The sequence below is a fragment of the Halichoerus grypus genome, chromosome 9 (genome assembly GCF_964656455.1).
Source record: "Halichoerus grypus chromosome 9, mHalGry1.hap1.1, whole genome shotgun sequence".
Lineage (NCBI taxonomy): Eukaryota > Metazoa > Chordata > Mammalia > Carnivora > Phocidae > Halichoerus > Halichoerus grypus.
Genome location: NC_135720.1, coordinates 142536125 through 142555792, shown reverse-complemented (window position 1 = coordinate 142555792; position 19668 = coordinate 142536125). Strand labels below are relative to the sequence as shown.

Sequence of the window (19668 nt, the reverse complement as noted above, 5' to 3'; positions counted from 1 at the left end):
AGGCTTATGTGAATGGACCACATGTGCATTTCTTGGCATGGAACTGTGTGAGTCAGAATCTCCAGCTCATCCCTAGGGCAGGTCTGGGTCATCATGATCTGGGTGGTGGAATTGATAAACACACCTGAGAACTTTGTGCTTCCCTGACATTCACCAGTTTGGCAAGTCATTAACAAGTCGAATGTCTCCAAGGAACACCTCCTTTTCTTTCATTGCTCTTTGTACTTTGAAGAGAAATTACTATTTAAAAAACTGAGGCATTTGCTAACAATGTATCTGTTAAGCTTTGTTTAAAAGTTAAAATGAGGAAGTTTTTGTTCAAATTCCTTCCTCCTCTCTCCACCCTGTCCCCTGCCCTGTGCACATGGTAGGATTCCTGTAACCCCAGGGATAGCTTGTGGTCAGCACAGAACTCAAGAGTTGTCTTCTCTGTCTACCGGCTTATCTACAGTGCATCTTGATTAGGCATCACTTGTTGGTGATGGATAAACCTCGTCTTCATTCTTCTTATCACTAGTTTTTCTTTCTACCTAGGTCCAAATTCCATGGATTAATGGAAGGAGCTATCAGTTCCCAAATTTGAAGCCTTGAGTTTGCTCTATAAATATGGGCGGATGAACAGTTAGGTGAGGGAATAAATATTTCTGAAATTTGCAAAAATTATTCTAAAAGTCCAATCTGAAGCATCTGTAAGTTTTCTTTTTTTAATATGGAAAAGCACTTTCCCTGATAAGAACACTGGGGCACTGCTGAGTAATATCACCAATGACTTGTCCCAAATCTTGTGTAGCCATGGTTCGATTTCTTGTGAAATCAAAATCTTTAAACAAATGAACAGTGTTATAACATGGGCAGTTTTGAGCCCTTATAAATAGTTTTTAAAACTAAAAGGGTCTGTTTAAAACTGCCTTAAATTGGGAAATAGATCATAAATAACACTACTGAGAAGATCTTTCCCAATACTATTGACATTCAGCAGATTGTCTACCATCATTCAGAATTCTCTGACCCTGGGTGAGTCTAACCGGATTGGGAAATTTACCCTACCAAAAGCCACTCTTTGTCCTTACTTCCACTTTAGTTAATTCCTTTTTATGGGTCCCAGGGTGTCAGAGAAGAAACCACAGATGTTGATAATGTCTTTTAAATCCAAAGTCAAGAAAACCTTAGAACCTGGTAGTATCTGAGAAAATGTACCGTTTTCAAGGAAATGCTATGTCTGTTTATATTCCTCTTTAGCAAAGTGGGTGAAATACCATTTCCATCCTCTTAACAATCACATAGGAACAACAACCACAGTTTAATTTTGTTTGCAATGCTCCAGGCGCTATTCCAAGCATGCTGCATTTATTGAACTCATTTGATTCTTTTTTTTTTTTAAGGTCCAGTGTGGAGCCCAAAGCAGGACTTGAACTCACCACCCTGAGCTCAAGAGGGATGCTTAACCACCTGAGCCACCCAGGCACCCCTGAACTCACGTGATTCTTACAACCATCCTACCAATGCAGGTACTTACTATTACTCTGTTTATATACGAAGAAACTAAGCCTGGACCTACATCTCATAAGGTATACAAAAGTTAACTCAAGATGGATCATAGATTTGAAAGTATGAAATTATGATTTATAATAAGAAATATATATTTGGTCTTTCCCCCTTTTCCTGGCACAGTGCTCCAAGGACCATTGAAATTTCCTAAGTGATGAGAGGGATGAAGGTGTCTCATTATTCCCAATAAGTCTTTTTCAACCACACCTGAGCTCATGTCACTGAAGTGATTTTTGGAATGATCCTAAGGATGGGGGCTGGTTGCCAGGGGAACCAACCAAGGGATTAAAGGGTTGAAAGTGTCAGGCCCCTCCATCCCTACCCCCTGACATCTGGGGAGGGGAAAGGGGCATAAGATTGAATTAAATCACCAGTGTCCAAGGATTTAACCAATCATGGTAAAGTAATGAAGCCTCCATGAAAACCCGGAAGGGGGTGGGGTGGGAGAGCATCTGGGTTGGTGAACCTGTGGTGGTGTAGGGGAGTGGCCCACTCCCTGAGGTCAAGGAACTTACCTTCTTGTACGTAAGGTTTGCTGAGTCCCGTGAGCCACTTTAGCAAATGAGTCAGACCTGAGGAGGGGGTCGTGGTACCTCCAGTGGATAGCTGGTAGGTCAGAAGTCCAGGTAACCAGCTGGACTTGCAATCGGCTGGCATGTGAAGTTGGGCAGAAGAGGGGAGGGCAGTCTTGTGGGGCTGGGCCCTTCCCCTGGGGGATCTGACGCGATCTCCATGTAGACTGTGTCAGAATTGCATTACATTGTAGGTCACTCAGCAGGTGTTGCAAGAACATCTGGAGTTCAGAAGTGTTGTGAATGTGAGTGTCCTGTGAGCCATGAGCCAGCACAGGGACTGGAAGCAAGAGGGACTTCAGTCCGTCAAGACACTGCTCTGAGGCCAGGGTTCAAGGTTTCCACAGGCTTAGAGACAATCCGAGCTGGGAAAGAGAACAAATGAGACATAATAGCCATTAGGCAGGAGTGGTTGTCTGAGCAAAAATAGATGTAATAATTTCAAGCCTGACTGCACAAGTATTTCTACTTTCCAGGAGCCCTAGAGAATGTCCACCATGAAGAAAGGCATCCTGTGATTGTCCCGTGTCCACGAAAATGTAATGCCCATGGAGAGTTCTGGTTCAAGATGGCGAGGAAGGAACCCACCACTCACACTTATGAATGGAACGATTCCTCCTGAAGAAGAGCTGAGGGCTGACTGAGCAGCTTCTGAAGGACCAGAGACAGAATGGCCAAGAGAGACAGAGACATAGTAGCCGAGGGAAACCCCACCCCCAACTCTGAGAATGGCTCGGAGGCGGGACAGGACCCAGGGGCCAGGAACAGATCCCTTTGTCCTTGGGCACAGGAGAAAACCCCTCTGGTTTAAAAGAACATAGAAAAGAGACAACACTAGAATCTTGCCAAGAGACAAAGGGGCTGCAGGAAAGCACTCCAGGCCAAGGACCACAGAACTACAGGGTTTATATTCCCACCCCACCTTGGAAGTCTGGACCTGAGCAGGGCCTGGACAGCAAAACGGGTGGGTGCAGTCGTCCCGGTGAGCTTGGGACCTCAGGGAGCCCAGGGTCCACAAGCCCAGATCAGCCCCAGCCTGCACTGGGACATGGGGAAAAACACAGCCAGGGCTTAACAGGGCCCAGGAGCAGGAACAGTCTCTCCCGCTCCACCTTATTAGCCCAGGCCAGAGCAGGGTCTGGATGCCACAGGGGTGGGTCCAGGTGCCACAGGGAGCTTCTGACCCCCCTTTCCCAGGGCCCACAGGCCCCCACCAGCCACTCTGTGGTGCTGGGCCTCAGAAAACAAGCCCTGGTTTGGGGTTTTGGTTTTTGTTCTAATTTTTACAGTTTTATTTTATTTTATTTTTACTTTTAAAATGTGTCCTGTTTTTTTTTCTTTTTGTCTTTTTGGTTTTGTTCTTTCTTGTTCTAGCTCTTTTTATATTCTTTTTTCTTCTCTTTTTTCTGCTTTATTATTTTCTTTTTTCTTTTCCTATTGCTTTTTCCTTTTTAATTTTTTTCTCTTTACTCTCTCTGTAAAAAGCCAGGGTTTAAAAGAGGAACTGGGGCTCCTGGGTGGCTCAGTGGGTTAAGCATCTGCCATCAGCCCAGGTCATGATCTCAGGGTCCTGGGATGGAGCCCAGAGTCCTGGCTCCCTGCTCAGTGGGGAATCTGCGTCTCCCTCTCCCTCTGCCCCTCCCCCACTCGCACACATGCGCACTCTCTCTCTTTTTCTCTCTCTCAAATAAATAAGTAAAATCTTAAAAACAAAGAACAAACAAACAAAGGAGTAACGCAGCACATGGGGCCATAGCTCCAGCCAGCCGCAGTCAGCAAGCACACGCCATCTGCATGGGGGCACCATACACAGACCACTGCTTCACTCCAGGAGAGTAGCCATTTCACCTAATCCACAGAAACAGACACCGAAAGTCAAGCAAAATGGGGAGACAGAGGAATATGCTCCAACAGAAAGAGCAGTGAGAGAAGCACTGATACCACAGAACTGCAAAAGATTCCAAGAAAATACTGTGATGAGTGACAAAATTGAAAATGGTACATCTGTACTCACTTCCTTACTTGTAGTAGGTCTATTCAGAGTTTTATCTCCTCCTGGTTCAGTTTTGGAAGATTGGATGTTTTCTGGGGATTGATCATTTCTTCTAGGTTGTCCTGTTTGTTGGCATATAATTTGAAACAACATGGATGGACCTAGAGGGTATTATGCTCAGTGAAATAAGTTAGACTGGGAAACACAAATGCTGTATGAAACGGAATCTTAAAAAATGAATAAACAAAAAGCAGAATCAGAACTATAAATACAGAGAACAAACTGCTGGTTGCCAGAGGGGAGGGGCTGAGGGCTGGGCAAAATGGGAGAAGGGGAGAGGGAAATAGAGGCCTTCAGTAATGGAGGGAGTAAGTCATGGGAACATAAAGCAGAGCCTGAGGAATACAGTCAACGATACTCTAATGGCCAGGTACTGGGACAGAAGGTAGCTACATTATGGTGAACACAGCACGATGTATCAACTTGTCAAATCACTAGGTTGTACACCTGAAACTATGTAACATTGTGTGTCAACTCTACTAAAAAAAGAAAAAGAAAAAGAATATAATTTTATGGAAATGGCTATTCAAATCTTTGCCCATTTTTATTGGGTTAATTTTTTTATTGATGTGTTAAGGGTCTGCATACATTCTAGATATGAGTCTTTTGTCAGTTATGTGTATTGTGCATATCTTTTCGCACTCTGTGGTTTCTCTACTCAGTTTCTTAATGATGAATGCTGATGAATAGAAATTCTTAATTTTAATGTTGTCTAAATTATAATTATTTTTCAAATTTTTTTAAATATTCATTTATATATTTATCTATCAGGGAGAGAGGACAAGCAGGGTAAGTGGCAGGCAGAGGGAGAAGCAGGCTCCCTGATGAGGGACTCGATCCCAGGACCCTGGGATCATGACTTGAGCCGAAGGCAGACGCTTAACTGACTGAGCCACTGAGGCGTCCCTATAATTCTTTTTTTATGCTTAGTTTGTTTGGCATCCTGAGTTGGTTAAAAAGTATCTTTGTCTACTCTGTAGTCATAAAGACATTCTCTTATATTTTCTTCCAAAAGCTTTATTACTTAGCTTAAAGTCTTCAATCCATCTCTGATTGTATTACGTAGGTTAGGGAGTCAGGTGCATTTTTCCATGTGGGTATTCACAGACCCAGCATGATTCACTTAAGACCAATATTTACCCACTGCACTGAGGTGTTGCTCCAGTCATAAGTCAGATTATTATAAATATGTAGTCTGGATTCAGTATCTTGTTCCGTTGATCAGTTTACCTATTCTGGAACAAACGTATACTGCTTTATTACTATAGATTTATAACAGGGATTGGAATCTGCTAGTGTATCTATTATTGCTTATAGTAAGTCCTTTATATTTTCAAAGATTTTATTTATTTATTTGAGAGAGAGAGAATGAGAGAGAGCACATGAGAGGGGGGAGGGTCAGAGGGAGAAGCAGACTCCCTGCCAAGCAGGGAGCCCGATGCGGGACTCGATTCAGGGACTCCAGGATCATGACCTGAGCCGAAGGCAGTCGCTTAACCGACTGAGCCACTCAGGCACCCAGTCCTTTATATTTTCAATAGCCAAACTGTGGAAGGAGCCAAGATGTCCTTCAATAGATGAATGGATAAAGAAGATGTGGTTCATATAAACAATGGAATATTACTCAGCCATCAGAAAGGATGAATACCTACCATTGCATCAACATGGATGGAACTAGAGTTATTACGCTAAGTGAAATAAGTCAATCAGAGAAAGACAATTATTATATGGTTTCACTCACATGTGGAACATAAGAAATAGAGCAGAGGATCATAGGGGCAGGGAGGGAAAACTTAAATGGGAAGAAATCAGAGAGGGAGACAAACCACGACAGACTCTTGACTCTGGGAAACAAACTGAGGGTTGCAAAAGGGGAGATGGGTTGGGGGATGGGGTAACTGGGTGATGGGTATTAAGAGGGCAGGTGATGTGATGAGCACCGGGTGTTATACACAACTAATACATCATTGAACACTACACCAAAAACTAATGATATACTAGTATATGTTGGCTAATTGAATTTAAATAAAATAAATAAATAAATTTTAAAAGGAAATTGACAAATGATTTTTCTGCCCAGAAAACAAAAGCTCTTTTTTTATCGCTGAAGTTTCTTATTAACTCTCTAGGTTTTGACATACTCTCAAATGATTTTTATCAAAAGCTTCTTACTAAAAACACAAGGTAAAGCTCGTTACTGCTTCTTTGTACTATATTTGAAAATTCGCCAAAGTATGTCTTGCTGATAGATTGTCAAACGTTATGGTTATATCTTTTTCCCCTGTTGTCCTTTTTGCTCGCCAGATTGAGCTTAATAAATAAATGAACTTAAGATGTCTTTCACAGCTAAACTGTCTTCAAATTTCAAGATCTTCTCTAGTCCAAACAAATACGATCTATTGATGATATAAGAAAGAGGGGTAACTAAAAACAACTACATGTGCTTGACATTCAGCAGGTATTCTGGTTAGATGACAATATTATGGAGCTGTCCTATCTGCAGGCACAGCTTGTTTTCTTGAGCTTCACTTTGTGGCATTTCACAGATACTCATTTCCTGTAAATTGCAGATCCGTGGCAACCCTCTGCACGGCAGGTGTGCTGGCGCCATTTTTCCAACAGCATTTGCTCACCTGTGTCTCTGTGTCACGTACTGGCAATTCCCACAACACTTTAAACTTTTTCATTACTATTATATTTATTATGGTGATCTGCAATCAGTGATGTTACCACTATAATTCTTTTGGGGTGCCAGGAACTGCACCCATATAAGGTGGTGAACTTAATCAATACATGTGTGTGTTCTGATTGTCCATCGACTGGCCTTTCCCCCATCTCTTTTTTTCTCCTGCAGTCTTCCTCTTCCCCGAGACAAAGCCATTTGAAATTAGGCCAGTTAATAACCCTACACTGGCTTCCAAGTGATCAAGTGTTCTGAGAGTTACACATGCCTCATTTAAATAGAAAACTAGAGATGGTGTAGCTTAGTGAGGAAGGCATGTCTAAAGCCAAGATAGGCCGAAAGACTGGCCTCCTGTGCCAAACTGTTGGCCAAGCTGTGAATGAGAAGGAAACGTTCTCGAAGGAAATGAAAAGTGCTACTCCAGCAAACACACGGATGATAAGAAAGTGAAACAGCCCCATTGCTCATACAGAGAAAGTCTCAGTGGTCTGGATAGAAGATCAAACCAGTCACAATATTCCCTTCAGCCAAAGCCTCATCCAGAGCAAGACGCCCACTGTCTTCAACTCTATGAAGGCTGAGAAAGATGAGGAAGCCGCAGAAGAGAAGATTGAACCAGCAGCAGTTGGTTTATTGGGTTAAGGAAAGAAGCCGTCTCCAAACATACAAGTGCAAGGTGAACCAGCAGGTGCTGATGGAGAAGCTGCAGCAGGTGGTCCAGAAGGTCTAGCTGAGAGAATGAATGAAGGTGGCTACACTACACAACAGATTTTCAAAGTAGATCAAACAGCCTTCTCTGGGAAGAAGATGCCATTTAGGACTTTCCTACCTAGAGAGGAGAAGTCAGCACCTAGGCTTAATGCTTCTAAGCGCAGGCTGACTCTCTCGTTGGAGGCTAATGCAGTCAGTGACTTTAAGTTGAAGCCAGGGCTCATTTACAATTCTGAGAATTCTAGGGCCCTTAAAAATTATGCTAAATCTACCTGTCTGTGCTTTATAAGTGGAATAAAGCCTGCATAACAGCACACCTTTTCAACATGCTTTACTGAATATTTTAAGCCGACTGTTGAGACCTACTGCTCAGAAAAAAATACCCATTCAAAATATGACTGCTCATTGACAATGCACCTGGTCACCCAAGAGCTCTGATGGACACGTACGAGATCAAGGTAGTTTTCACGCCTGCTGACACAACATCCTTCTGCAGCCCATGGATCAAGGAGTAAGTCTGATTTCAAGTCCTATTATTTTGGAAATACATTTTGTAAGTCTAGAGCTGCCATAGATCGTGATTCCTCTGATGGCTCTGGGCAAAGTAAATGAAAAGCTTCTGGAAAAGATCCACCATTCTAGAAGCCATTCAGAGCATTTGAGTTCCGTGGGAAGAGGTCAAAATACTGACGTTCACCGAAGTTTGGAAGAACTTAATTCCAACTGATGGATGACCTCGAGGGCTTCAAGACTTCAGTGGTGGTGGAAACGGCGAGAAGAGTAGAATTAGAAGTGGAGCCTGCACCCGTGACTGCGTGCCTGCAATGATCGAACTGCGACAGACGAGGAGTTGCTTCTGATGGATGCGTCAAAGAGAGTGAGCTGGAACCTACTCCAGGAGAAGATGCTGTGAAGACTGTTGACATGACAACAAGGGATTCAGAATATTACAGTAATTTAGTTGATGAGGCAGTGGCAGGGTTTGCAAGGATTGACTCCAATTCTGAAAGAAGTTCTGCTGTGGGTAAAATGCTATCAAACAGCGTCCCACGCTGCAGAGAAATCATTTGTGAGAAGAAGATAGGGCAAACTTCATTGTGGTCTTATTTTAAGGAATTGCCACAGCCACCCAGCCTTGAGCAGCCACCACCCTGATTAGTCCGCGGCCATCAGCATCAACGCAAGACCCTCCACCAGCAAAACGATTATGAAGAACCGTGGTCAGCACTGAGTAATGCATAGAATCGTTGACTCAGGGCGTCGTACACCTGAAACTACTACAATAGTGTCTGTTAATTTTACTCTAGGGGGCTCCCAGGTGGTTTCCTAAAGCTGGGTTAAACTGGGGGTACTACTTGGAGTTCTCAGGGGTGTAGGCAGGGCTGCATCCCGCCTGGGCTTGACCTTGCCCACAACTCAACAAGGGCTCAAGAGGTCCCATCCCAAGAAGTGGTTCAGTAATCTGCAGTCGCTGAGGGTCAAACACCTTCATCCCTGGACTTGCAAGTATCTGGAAGGGGATTCGGGGCTCCTCATGCAGGAATTAGGTCGCCTGGGACCTGGTGGATGACAAGTCACAGGGCTGAGGTTTGGAGTGTGGGGAGGGTGCCCGGAGGCACAGGTGGAACAGCCCGGATAAGGTCCTCGCGTCCTAGGGATGGAGACCAGCGAGGCCAGGGCCAGGGCAGAGAGAGCCCTGTCTGCCCCCACAATACCCACCTTCCTCCGCGTTGAGGAAAAGGCACCTGAAGGCGGGCTAAGTAAGAGCAGGCTCGGGAACTGCGGCGACAGAGCAGAGGGCTGCGACCTGCTGGCCTCCCGCGCCTGAGACTGGAGACCACACCAAGCCGCCTCCGAACCCCCTGGTCCCCAGCACCCAACGTGCTGGGGGCGCGTCTCTCCTGCACGCCCTGAGCCTCGGATGGAGATGAGACCCCGGGGGCGCAGGGATCCAGGACCCACAGGGCTCTCCACGCCCACCGCGCCCGCAAGAGCGGACAGAAGAAATGATTTTTCTCTGCTGTTCCTTCGCCTCGTGAATCTGCCGTGGGTAACCTCCTGCGAGCGTAGAACACGAAAGCTCAGCTTTGGGAAGGCGACGGGATACCCCCAGAAGACTGAGGGCAGCCCCGGCCCCGGGGACCTGCGGAAAGGGCGAGGGGAGGAAGGTGCCCGCGGAGCACCTGCCGCTGAGCCTGGAGCAGCCCCTCCCTCCTGCTGGGGCCGCACCTCTTCCCAGTCGGCCCAGCCCTGGCAGGAGTGCTGGCGTCCTTCCCCCGCGGACCTCAGCTCTCACTGCTCCTCAGCAGACGTCCGGTCCCGAGTCCTGGGTCCCGTCTCCGCGATCAGAGACACCGGCGCTCGCCCCTCCGTTTCGGCGGCGCGGTTCCCCTGCCCTGTTTCTGCATCAGTAATCCCAGCCTCTTTCTCTGTTCCCGCAGCCCTAGGGCTGGTGGCTGCTTCCCGGAGTCTCTTATACTCAGAGTTGCCATGTTAACAAACTTGTCAGGACGGAACAATTCCCGATATTAAAGTCACCCTGTGCGGAGAACTGGTGTAGTTTCTGCCTCCTAGTTGGACTCTGGCAGGCCGACACCATTGTTAGACTCAGTCCACACACAGTGCTGGAGAAATAGTGTGTGTGCTTCTAGATCACTGTCCCTCTCCCCACCTCTACGTAAGGCGCTGCATCGGTCCACTGGCCTAAAGATCAGGGCATGCTGGCCGGGGAGAGCGGTGACCCGAAGGCAGCCTGGAGAGCCACCCGGAGGTGCACCGTTTGGCAGCGACTCAGGAGGAAATCTCATGATTTTACTGAGACTAACATCTGCTGTAATTGGTAGGTACACAAATGAAGAAGAGAAGAATCACCTTGCTTGTCTCAAAAGGAAACAGATGGTAAGTATTTACTGATTACTGATAGCCAAGTGTCTTGGAGACTACAAATTGTTTGGCTCAGATATCTTTATAACCTAGGGATCCAATTGTAAACACTAGATAATCAACTGAATACACTGTAAATTGGAATAGTTCATAACTCGGGTCTTTTCACTTTCCTAATTTCCTTTTGGAAGTAGTCGGTGATAGGACTTTCGAAACGGGACAGTCCTCACTGGGAAACATATACTCTGAGAAATGTCGGTTTTCTCCACAAGAGCCAGACTCTGTCCTATAGCTAACCTACCAACTGGACAAGCAACAAAGGACAAGGGACAGCCATAATTTCAACCTACATCTTCTAGTTTCAGAGTAGAGAGTGGGAGGAGGAGACAGAGAGGAGCAATATGATCCACTAGATATTCTGGGGGCGACTCTCACTGCAAAACAAACAGTTTCTGAAAAACATATTTCTTTCCAAACACTGGTTCACATACAGAAGTCTGGGAGATCTTCAAAAAAATGCCTTTTGAAGATGGCAATCCCAACTTCCATAGAAGAGGACAAGTAATCAAGAAAATACCACACCAAACAAAGGAAACAAAACAAAACAAAACACCTCAGATGGTTTCACTAGGGCATTCCACAAAACTGTGGGGGTACAAACAGTCCCAATACTATGTAGCTTGTTTCAATTGATAGGAAATGAGAGAAAACTTCCAAGTTCTTTTAATGACCGGGTATAATATTAATGCCCAAACCTGACAAAGTTAGCATACCCACCAAAAGAAAATTTCAGACCAACATGCTCTGAAAACCAATGCAAAATCTGAAGTAAAATGTTAGCCAATATTAAGAAAATAAAATGTTATCCAGTATTAACCCACCATGAACAAGCAGGGTCTATACTAGAAATTGAAGGATGATTCAGTATTAGGACAGCTATTACTATCACACCAAATTAAGAGTTCTAAAATTCACCTATTTTTATGAAAAACCCTTGAGAAAATATAAAAGAATTAATTATTCCTTCTCATGATAAAACACATGTATAATCCAATCCTAAAGCCACCATCTTAATGAGGAAACGCTGAAAGCATTTCCACTAATGGCAGAAACGATGCCAGGATGCCTGTTATTTTCACTACATATAAAACATTTTCTGACAGACTAAAGACAGCAATTTCAGGTGTAAGAACTGGAAAAGAACATAGACAACTATATTTACAGGTGACATGTTGTGTACTGGGAAAGCTCTAAAGGTGCACTGTCTAAAAGAGAAGCCACTGGCCATACTTGGCTACTTAAATTTAATTAACTCATCAAAAAAGTACAAATTCAGTTCCCTCGTCATACATTTCAAGCGTTTCATAGCCACAGGTAGCTGGTGGCTACCATACTGGACAGCAGAGACATAGGCTATTTCTGTCAAGGAAATTTCCATTAGGCAGTGCTGCCCTAGAGAATCAAGCATAAAACTAATTCAAACCATAATACAATTTAGCAAGATAATATAAAAATAACAAGTAAAAACAACAGCATTTCTGGGGCGCCGGGGGCGCTCAGTTGGTTAAGCATCTGACTCTTGGTTTCAGCTCAGGTCGTGATCTCATGGGTGGTGGGATCCTGCCCCACGTCAGGCTCTGAGCTCAGTGCCAGGTCTGCTTGAAAGTTTCTCTCCCTCTGTCCCTCCCCCTGCTTGCTCTCTCTCTCTCAAATAAATAAATAAATCTTTAAAAATTTTTAAAAATATAGCATTTTTATACCCAAATAATTACTGGTTAGGAGATATAATGCATTAGGAAACCTCACTTATAAAAACACAAAATCTTAGCAATAAACTTAAAACACCACTGAAAGGCATAGAATAGTCTTAAACAAATGGAAAGACAACCCTCATTCTTGATTAGGATGGCACAACATCATCAAGACCTCGGGTCTCCCTAAGTTATTTATTTTAGTTTATTTTATCTGTCCATTGAGGCATTTTATTTGCATGTAAGTATTACATCCCTAGAAAAAGAATCCCAGGAATTTGCCTCCTGTTTGTTTTCATCTTGCTTCTTCATGGTCCATGATGCCAGCTGAGGTTATCAGTACAATGGAACCAAACTGGTGGGTCGGGAGCAGATTATTCTGCCATTTTTCTAGACCTTTGAGTTGTACATCAAATCTAGAGCTGATCACTCCACACTTGTTTAACCTGCCCATGAGGTTCACAACAATTTTCTCAGCTCCGTGATCATCAGTGATTTCATATTTGCCATGTAACCACGTTTCATCATCACAGCGAGAAACCAGACGATGACTTGGGGCATTGTCCTAATAAGAACGTGGTGTTTGCCTCTCTTCTTGGCACTGTTAATGCTCTTGAGAACATCTGTCAGGACATTCATGTGCATCATTATGGCAGCATGGACTGATGGAGGAAAGAGTCCCTAAGCTATTTACAAATTTAATGTGGTCCCAATAAAAATGTCCAGTGAGCATACCCACGCAGCTAGAAAAGTTTATCATTAAGTTAATATGGAAAAGTAAACATACAGGAATATCTAGGAAAATACCAAAGAGAAAACCTTTAAGGGACACTGGCCCCCTCGTTAAAATATACAATGAAACCTCTATAATCAACAGTGTGTTACTGGTGCATGAGTAGGCAGACAGACAGTGGGCCGAACAGAAATTTCACAAATAGATACAACTACCTATGCAAGTCTACTGTAAGATAAAAGTGGTATCTGAAATCCCTGAGAAAAAGATTTTAATAAAGGCTTTTGGATCAATTATATAGCTATTTGGAAAAATTAAAATTAGATCCATTCTTCACACCATACACAAGGTTAAACGTGGTGCTATATTTATCCTCCAAACTTGTCTCTGTTTGAAACAATCTCTAAATTAAAAAAACAAACAAACAAACAAAAAAATTCTTAAAAATAACATCGAACAGTCCCTGAGGCAAATACTGGACCTGAGGAGCTGTGGCTCAAGAGCGTGAACTCTCGGGGACTCCTCACCATTCCTCTAGGTCCTGCGAGCCTCGCTGCCTTTGCTCAGGCCCTTCCTCCGTCTGGGACACCCTCTCTCTGTCTCGCTCTCTCTGTCGGTCACCTCTAGAAAACTTGCTCAAGACTAACCTTCACAGGGCAGTTCTCTTTTCTGAAGGTTAGTCTTGAGCAATCCAGCAACTGCACTACTAGGTATTTACCCAAAGGATACAATATTGATCTGCAGGGGTCCGTGCACCCTGATGTTCAGAGCTGCATTATTTGCAATAGCCCAACTACGGTAAGAGCCCAGGTACCCATGGACGGGTGAATGGATAAAGAAGAAACGGTGTATGTACGCATAGGACGGAATACTACTCAGCGTAAGAAAGAATGAACTCTTGCGGTTTTCAACCACCTGGATGGAGCTAGAGTAGAATGCTGAGCGAAATCAGTCAGTCAGAGAAAGACAAATACCGTATGACCTCACGCATATGCGGAGCTTAGGAAACAAAACAAACAAACAGTGGCGGGGGGGCGGGGAGGAGAGGAAAACCAAGGAACAGACTCGTAACTCTGGAGAACACACTGAGGGGCAGCAGAGGGGAGGCGGGCGGGGGATGGGGACTTGGGGGCTGGGGGTTAGGAGGGCACCTGTGATGAACCCTGGGTGTCCGGTGGAAGCGCTGAATCATGAAATTTTACATCTGAAACGATTAGGACACTGAACTCCCGGTTCGTCGGAGGCGGAGGGGCGGGGAAGAGCCCCACGAGCGAAGGGCCCCTCCCTGCGCAGTGTCACCCCGCCGCGTCCAGGCAGTAAGGACCCGGAGTAGGAACGGGGCGCGGCCCCACGCGGCCCCGCCGTCTAACCGCCCACACTGTCTCGGTTCCCACGAACCCCCAGTCCCGACTCGCCAGGGCCCCCGACGTCGGCTCCGGGGGCACCGGCCGTGGCAGCCCCTGCCCGCGGCGGGCTCAGGTGGGCTCAGGTGGGCGCCCCCGGCGCGCAGGTGCTCACCGCCCACAAGTTCCCACGCCGCCGGCCACGCCCACCGCCTGCGCGCATGCGCCCCCGGGGGACCCCGACCCCGCGGGAAGGTGCTGCGGTCGCCGCTCGACCCCTGTCCTGGGTCCTGGGAGAGCGGACCCCGCCTTTTCCCATCGCGAGGCTCCCAGGCCAGTCCTTGGTCCACTCGTGTAGAAGCCGGCCACCCCCATGTCCCGCGGACGTCCCCGAGCCTCTCCTGGTCCTTCCATCCGAGGCGCCGGAGCTCCCGGGTAAGCTCTGGAATTCAGTACCCCAGGGGCCGGAGTGTGGAGACGAAGTGGCCGAGTGGTTAAGGCGATGGACTGCTAATCCATTGTGCTCTGCACGCGTGGGTTCAAGTCCCACCTTCGTCGGCTCTGTGCTTTTGGTGTGAGAGATTCACGAATGTTTTCAAAAGTCTGCTCCTGGCATTTCCAGTTGGGGATAGGCGCCCTTCAGGGGTCTGTTCAGGCCGCGGCTGGCTGGCTCGGGGGCTAGGGCATGTGGCTCTTGGTCTGGGAGTCAGGGCTGCCAGACCCACTTTGGGGTAGAGATGACTTCAATCAATAAATTAAAAAGAAAGAAAGAAAGATCTGTTCCGTGTGCTGAGTTTCACCTGGAGAAGGTTACCTTCATCTTTACTGACCATATGACCTCTGCAGTTCACCCCTTCCTTCCTTAAGGGAGTATTCCTGCTTTGGGGACATTAGTTTTTGAGAGCAGATTTGGCAGATTAGTCCTCAATTTTACCCAACCAAATCTATTCTCTTGATATTTAGCATACTCCTTGAAGGGCTTTTGTTTTTAAGCAATTCATAATTAGGAGAATTACTTGGTCAAAGGCCTGAACTCTATGAATCTTTTTAGCCATCGACCAGATTGACCAGTTTCCAAATTGTTTCATTTTACAATGTTACCACTAACACCCGAGTAAGCGAGATTCTCTGGGACAGTGGAAATTTCGTTTCACAATTCTTTTCGTGTTTTATATTTATATAACAATAGAATATAGGTTTTAGATGGACAGATGTTTGAGATCTACCCATTTAGGAGCATGATTGGCAATTTTTCTCAACTTTCAAGTAGTTCTTGCAATTACATTGCCTTCTGTTTAAAAGCTATTATCTTTAAGATAATCTAGTAAAAATATTTTCCCAAAATCTTCTTTAAAAAAAAGCAAAGACATTTTATTATAGCAATTTAAAACCACATTGGAAATTGGAAATAATACCATAAAAAGAGTCTCACTCATCTGAGAGCTTCAGTACTGCCCTCTAGGGGCTGGTCCAGCGCTCTCTGCCTGCTTTCTCCCATTCCTCTCCATCTTCAGCAAACAAACTCGGCAGCACCTCTTCCACATAACCTAGTACAAAACCACCGAAAACCTCATAGGCCTGCCTGGGAATATATTCAGAGTTTGGGGCTATTTATAATGGAGAGAAAATGAAACTGCATTAATGGGAAAGAAAATCTGAAAGTAGGAGTCTTTGCCCAAACACTTGGCTTCACAGAATCGAGCGGTCTGTGGAAAACCAATACAAGGAAAATACTTCCCTCTCAAACAAAGGTACTCCATTGTATGGTGACCCTTTTAGTGAAAATAACATACAGGTTGTAATTTTCTGGTGATGCAATAAGGCCGTGTGTTTTTACACCTGGAGATGGTGGTTCCCCCCGCCCGCAACATGCCTTTCCCAGTTTCTCCTCAGTGTTCGTCCTTCTGCCCTCAACCTCATACAAGTGATTCTTATCCTTGTCATTTCTCCCTACATTCTTTGATGCTCGTCCCAAAGAGTAACTGGAGAATATTCTCTGACATTACTTACCCATCTAGGATGACATACACTTGAACTCATACAGTTATTCCCATGTCTTCAGGAAATACTCCTTGAAGGCAGAGGATTGCCTGGCGATGACGGGTGAACTAAGTGCTCCTGCCCTCGTCAGTCTCAGAGGCTGGTTTGGGGGTTACATCCAAAACCGGTCACTGAAAGTGTTAGGGGGGTTGGCGAGGGACGGGGGCGGTGCTGGGGCGGGTCGCAAGGGACAGTTTCCAAGGAAAGACCAGGTTGTCTTCTTTAAACTCGTGGGAGCGGGGAGGGAAGGGATGGAGGTAGGATGCTCCGGAGCTCCAGAGGAACGTGCGAGAGGAACACGTGCAACACAGACACCCCCCCGACCTGGGCCTGAGCTCCTTCCCCGCTGAGTCCTCGGTGTCCCCCCTCGGGACGCACAGGCTTGTCCTTGGAGGGCTGGTCAACACTCTCAGCTTCCTCCGCTCTACACAGGTCTGGGAAGACTCCAAGCCTATGAAATGCTCCGCTCCGGAGCCTCCAGGCACCCACAGTACTGTGAGGAAAATAAGCTTTTAATAAAATTCCACGATAACATCATAACGTCAGTAGCTTATTAAGGTTATTGAAGTGTGGACATGATATAACAAAGCCAGAAATAAGGAGGTAATTACCGGTGTTTAGTACAGGAATAAAATACCCGCTGAGCCATAAGAAAGGAACGAAATCTTGTCATTTGTGACAACTTGGATGGTCTTCTTGAGGGTATTGTGCTAGGTGAAATATATTAGACAGAGAAAGATGAATACCATATGATTTCACTTATAAGTGGAACCCAAAAGACAAAACAAACGAACAAACACACCAACACCAGAAACAGGTCCAGAAATACAGAGAACAAACTGATGGTTGCCCGAGGGAAGGGGATGGGACGTTAGACAAAATGGGTGAAGGGGTGTAGGAGATACGGGCTTCCAGTTATAACGTGAGTAAGTCACAGGAATAACACCACAGCATAGGGAATATAGTGGATGGTGTTACAATAGTGCTGTATGGGGACGGATGGTAGCCACACTCGTGGGGAGCACGGCGTATCATATAGAGCTGTCAAATCACTATGTTTACCCCTGAAACTAATGTAACAGTGTGTGTCAACTACACTTTAATTATTTTTTAAAATTTTGTTTTATTTTATTTACATTCAGTGTATTAATATATAGTATATTATTCCTTTCAGGGGTAGAGTTCAGTGATTCATCTGTTGAACTCTACTTCAACTTAAAAAAAGAAGAATCTGGGAAGAATTGACACCTTAAACATAGTGAGTTTTTCTTTCCAAGAACATGAGATTCTTATACATTTATTTAGGTTTTACAATTTTCAGTGAAGAAAGCATAAGTGATTTCTTTGTTTTTTTCTTATACATTTGATTTTTAAATTTTTAGTAAATTTTTCCATTATTTATTGTTAATATGTAGAAGGCAATTATTATTATTATTATTTAAAGATTTTACTTATTTGACTGAGAGAGCACAAGCAGAGGGAGAGAGAGGGAGAAGCAGGCTCCCTGCTGAACAAGGAGCCCGATGTGGGACTCGATCCCAGGACCCCGGGATCATGACCCGGGCCGAAGCCAGCCGCTTAATCGACTGAGCCACCCAGGCGTCCCAGAAGGCAATTATTTTTTATATTGACCTTCCATCCACTGAACTTGCTAATTTTATTTCTTTTTCACTGTTTCAAGTTTTCTGCACACACAATTTTATTAATGGTGCTTAAAGAATCTTTTACTTATTTCATTCCATTTTCTTTTTTTTTTTTTTTTTACCTTCTCATAATGGCTAGAATCTCCAGAATAATGCTGAGTAGAAATGATGATGATAAATGTTTGTCTCATTTCCAACCTCAGAGAAAAGCATTTAAAATTTCTGCATTGAATATGATGTCAACTGTGGTTTTCCTATAGTTAATCTCAAATGAAGAAACTTACCTTCTATTATAATTTTCTAGAGAAGTTTTATTTATATTTTTAGTGACAGGGTGTTGCTTTTTGTCAAGTGTGTTTAGGGCTCTACTAAAATGAATGTATGTATTTTCTCCCTTTGTTGTCTTTATGAGATTCATTATATTCCTTGATTTATTGAATATTAAGCCCTTCTGACATTTCTGGAATAAATATTATCCTTTCTATATATTGTTGGGCTCCATTTGCTAATATTTTGTCTATAATTGTTGCATCTACATTCATGAGCAAAGTTAGCCTGTGATTTTCTTATCTTGCAATGTCCTTTTTCCGATGTTGGTATCAAAGTGATGCTAGTCTCTTAAAATGAGTTTGGAAGTGTTCCAGGGATTCTGCTCATGGCCAAATTTAGCTCCAGAACTCCCTTGCTCAACTCTGCTTAGGCTGGAAGCTGATCTAGGATGCTTCCACCCAACCTTCTACTGTCTGTCCTTCACTCAGGATCACACTTATCTTCATCAGCTGACTCTTCAGCCTTCCTGGCTCCCTCTCCATTTTCTCTCAGGCTTTTGCCCTGATCACATCTCTGCACATTTAATTGCATCTTGGCGTTTGCTTCTCAGAAGACCAGACTAGCCTACTAGTTTTATAATACACTTCTAGTGTATTATATATATATATATATAGTATAATAAACTTCTAGTTTATGCTGGACAGAATTTGTGCTGGGCAAAAAATAGTACTACACAATCTACCTTTAGCTATGAACAGAATCAACGTAGAAAGCAGTTTTCCCAATTTCTCAGTGAGCACCCCAGCAGTGAGCCAGGGGGGCATCCCTGCTGATCAGCACAAAGGGGCTGAGACTGGCATGACCAAATGTTAGAGGTAATTTAATACTTACTGTGGTGTAATTATTTGTCAAGAAGGAGCCTAGGCGGAAGGAGAAAATGAAATCTGCCCAACAAAAGAGAAGAAAACAGGTCGTGAGCATGAGAGCACTCTGAGTAGCTCTGATCTCAGGGCTGGAGTTTCTTTGAAACCTGGAGCCCTGAAGGTAGGGCACACTCTGGTGACGCTTATATGGATGAAGAGCTGTGAGCTCACTGCTCCATGAGACTCCGAAAGATGACCTTGTGCAGAGCCGTGAGAGTAGGGAAAAGCCAGGGGCCAGTGGCCCAGATGCAGCATGTCTCAGTAGCGATCAGATGCTGATCCCAGATGTGCTCACTCTGTCCCCTGCCGTGATGTAGCAGAGCAAGCTGGAGCTTCTCAGGAAATTGCAGATCCCGAAGAGGAGCAGATTGGGAGGCACTTGCGTGCAGTCTGTGGTTTGAGCTTCCTCTGCTGCTGATGGCCTGGACCACGCCGAGGAGGCAGGCGCTGCAGACTGAGAGACCGTGGGCCGCGCTCCCCGGATAAAGCGCAGTCTCGCAACCAGCATCGCCTAA

General features: G+C 44.9%; 2 long non-coding RNA genes and 1 other non-coding gene across 4 annotated transcripts in view; 2 read left to right on the top strand and 1 right to left on the bottom strand.

Annotated features, from left to right (window-relative positions):
• The window catches only part of LOC144379127 (uncharacterized), a 23671-nt gene extending 20684 nt beyond the window's left edge, over positions 1-2987 (top strand). Inside the window, exons 2-3 of the long non-coding RNA XR_013441473.1 lie at positions 1383-1508; positions 2597-2987. This is a non-coding gene — a long non-coding RNA (uncharacterized LOC144379127). The remainder of the gene's footprint in view (positions 1-1382; positions 1509-2596) is intronic.
• Positions 1-19668, bottom strand: part of LOC118548446 (uncharacterized) — a 23224-nt gene extending 3556 nt beyond the window's left edge. For both annotated transcript variants that reach the window (XR_013441475.1, XR_013441474.1), the window contains exons 1-2: positions 19122-19668; positions 2064-2485 (exon numbers count right to left, since the gene is read on the bottom strand). This is a non-coding gene — a long non-coding RNA (uncharacterized LOC118548446). The remainder of the gene's footprint in view (positions 1-2063; positions 2486-19121) is intronic.
• On the top strand, positions 14754-14835 carry TRNAS-GCU (transfer RNA serine (anticodon GCU)). The gene has a single exon. It is a non-coding gene; the product is annotated as a tRNA-Ser (tRNA).